Source organism: Pristiophorus japonicus, chromosome 8 (genome assembly GCF_044704955.1).
Source record: "Pristiophorus japonicus isolate sPriJap1 chromosome 8, sPriJap1.hap1, whole genome shotgun sequence".
Taxonomy (NCBI): Eukaryota; Metazoa; Chordata; class Chondrichthyes; family Pristiophoridae; genus Pristiophorus; species Pristiophorus japonicus.
This window is the reverse complement of record NC_091984.1, coordinates 145,571,011-145,574,450: the sequence shown is the minus strand read 5'-3', so window position 1 is coordinate 145,574,450 and position 3,440 is coordinate 145,571,011. Positions and strand designations below refer to the sequence as shown.

The 3,440-nt window shown below is 51.6% G+C and overlaps 1 pseudogene; it reads left to right on the top strand.

Moving 5' to 3' along the window:
- The first annotated feature begins 2,411 nt into the window (after positions 1–2,411).
- Positions 2,412–2,613, top strand: LOC139269902 (U2 spliceosomal RNA; annotated as a pseudogene).
- The last annotated feature ends 827 nt before the right edge of the window (positions 2,614–3,440 follow it).

Genomic DNA, 3,440 nt, shown 5'->3' with positions numbered 1-3,440 from the left:
AGCTGTGAAACCCGTGGAGATTTGAACAACTCTCCGAAGGAGGAAGCCACGGTGATTGGTTGACAGTCTGGGACGGTAAGGATCGGAGCTGCCTGCCCTTCCACAATGCCAGGCAGGCTGAGGCCAGTGTATTTCACCATTGCTCTGGCCGGCAGGACAGCCTCCTTGTCGGAGTTGCCCAGGTCCATCATCTGGTCCCATCCCCCCCTTTTCACCGTGTCCTTACAGACTGTTTTATTATTGGTCGGAGCCAGTGGGTCCTTTAGTGCCCCACACAGTCCATGCCCATCTCTGCTTCTCCAGGTTTCATACCCAGCTGAGAAATCTCTCTGGTTGGATTTGCCGTGGGGAGCAGTACCATTGAGCAGAGAAACATTAACACAGGGGTTGAGATGAATGAGCAGGGCGCAGAATAACAGCGGGAATAATGTAGTCACCACCTCTGCCAACTCGGGCTTAGTTTTCAGACGGCAGCCAGGGATCGAAGGGTTAAATAGATTGAAGCTCTCTCCTCGTTGCTCTCTCAGGCACATATGCACAGTCTGTAGCACTTTGCTGTGATTGGTCCACCCCTGCGGTTTCTGTGTTGCCATGGTTTCCATTGTGAGGCCAGGGGACATGACCCCTCAGTGGTGATGTGTCCCGCGGGGGGTCATGTGCCCATATAAGTCCTGCCTGCTGTGTGTGTCAGTTTAAGGTGGGTGTTGGAGGTGGGAGAGGGACGGTGTTGGGGGATGGAGAGGAGTTGTGTTGGGGGTGGGAGTTGGGGGCGGTGTTGGGGTTGGGCGAGGGGCGGTTTTGGGGGTGGGAGAGGTGAGGTGTTGTGTGTAAGGTTGCCAATCTTCAGAAAAGCACAGAAGGAGACCATGAAGTAAAAATTGCTTAATACAAGCTTTTGGAATTTAATACCAGCTTTTGGAATGAAGCTGGACAATTAAGGACATTCTGTGGTCAGGGACCAAAACTGACTCCATGCATAACAAGAATGGAGTTGTTACGTGAGGCCCTGAACTTGATTGACCAGGGTGCGGAAAACAAGCTCACTGGAGAAATCAAGGGCTAGAACCTCCACTTTTGAGCTTAGCGCCCAAAAATGGGCGTGATTTCCAGTGTGGGTGGTAAAAAAGGATTTTCAGATCGCCGGCTCCTCGCCCATTCTCAAAACACTTAGTTTCCATCTTTGAAAATGGGCGTTACCGCGAATGAGTTCAAATGGGCGGCAGCGTAAAATTTTTCTGACCTTCTGTTGTAAAGTGTGGTCGTCCTTAGCAACAGCATGGCAATGGTCCATTCCCTCGATTCTGGAGGTCAAGGGTAACCATGACATACGCAGAAGAGGAGACAGAGAGAGAGGGAGCTCAGAGGCACTGAAAGCGTGTGTGGCTGTGGTGTGTGCTTGTCTGCCTGTTGTGGGAGGCACGAGGGAGATTCACCAGCAGCAAATAGCGCACTAAGCACCAAGAACATAGTTGGCATCGAGTTTTTGTCCCACAAATAACATATAAAATGTAAGGGATGGAGGAGGCCCTGGAGCTGGTAGCCAGGAACACTGGTGGCAGAGGGCTCCCAGTGATCCCGGAGTGCCGCACTACACCCCAAGGTGACGCAACCCCATTGCCAACCACACATGAGAGCCAGGAGCAACATCTCGCTTCTGGCTCGAAGCACGTTCCCACCTTGGGACCATCTTCTCCCATATCCGTCCAAGCAGTGCTTTGTCCATCACCACCCACCTCCCAATGAAGCATCGCCTGAGAACCTCCGCGGTCAGGCGGCTTGGAGTCAGAAGGGGAAGGGGAAGGGGTAGAGTTGGGGAGGAGAAGCGGGGTGGGTGGGGGGAAGGGTTGGTTTCCACAGAAATACTGATGATTTCAGACTAATGTTTGGTTTAAATGTTTTTTATTGAACAAAACCTTGCAGCACATTGGCTCAGATAGCTGTACCATTACACGCTGGTGATTTGTTAACATCAAAGGATATAATCACACTCAACTTCAATCAAAGTAAACTTTAACGGTCACCAAGGTGATGCCCACGATTAATTTATGACCTGCACACCCAGCAGTGTGTCAGCTGTGGAAATAACACCAACGTTCTTTCAGGCAAAGCGATCATTGATGAGCTCCTGGCGTAAGGCGCTTGCAGCTATCATGCCACCATGGGCCCTTTCATGTGATCTACAGAAGGGCGGGGGCATGGCTTCAGCATCAGCCTGATTGTCTGACCCGATGTCGGTGTCCGCCTCCTCGTCCTCGTCCTCCTCTTCCTCTCTCTGGTGAGGTGGACTGTCAGGCTCATCAGGCAATTCTTGTCCCCTCCTGATACCAAGTTGTGCAGCATGGAGCACATCACCATGAATTGAGCTACCTGCTCAGGGTGGTATTGGAGCTCACCACCTGAGTGGTCCAGGCATTGCTTCTCGGCCTTTTGGCTAAGATCATGCATAACTGACCTGACAGGGGAGTAACCATGACCCCAACATGGTTCTCCCTGGATCAGGAAGGTGATTCTCCTATGCTTTTTGGAAATAGGAGGTGGGTGGGGTGGCTTGACCCATCCACCTCCATGGCACGAACCTGGTATTGCAGTACTTCCAGGAACGGTGCAGTGGCTCTAGGCCTTTTGGCTAAGAGCATTGGCGCAGAGTGATCCTTGATCTGTGCAAGGTGACCTCTGGCGTTTGTGATTTGACAAAGAATTGGAAAGATTGGCAAAGAATAAATTTTTTTTAAAAAATCTAAAGCGCTGCTTCAGCACTCCAATGGTTTTCTCCACAATATTGCGAGTTACTCTGTGGCTCTCGTTGTATCACCTCTCGGCCTCAGTGTGGGTGTCACGCAGGGGGTCATCAGCCAGGTGGCAAGGCCATATCCTTTGGCCCCAAGTTTCCAGCATTGACCTTGTGGCTCAATGTTAAACAAGTCAGATACAATGCTCTCACGCAGGACGTGTGCAGCATGGATGCTGCCCAGAAATTGAGCATTCACTGCCAGTATAATTTGCTGGTGGTCGACAACCAGCTGGACATTCAGGGAGTGGAATCCCTTGCGGCATCCTGAAAAGGTGCCCACATCGCGATGTGCGTACAGTCTATTGCTCCCTGCATCTTGGGGAAGTTTGCAATTCTGGAGAAACATCGAACCCTCTCACTCTGTGCCTCCCTGGTCATAGGGAAGCTGATCAAGTCCCTCCTGTGTGCGTACAGGGCTTCAGTGACCTGTCTAATGCAGCAATGTGTGGCATGCTGAGAAAGTCTGCAAATGTCGCCAGCTGTGGCCTGAAAAGAACCCGAGGCATAGAACGATAGTGGCGTGGTGACTTTGACCTCGACAGACAGTGCAGTTCTGATGGTGCTGCCAGGCTGTAGGCCTGCCCTTATCAGCTGGCATACCTCAGTGATAACCTCTTTGTGGAAGCGCAGTCTCTGAAGGCAGGTGGTG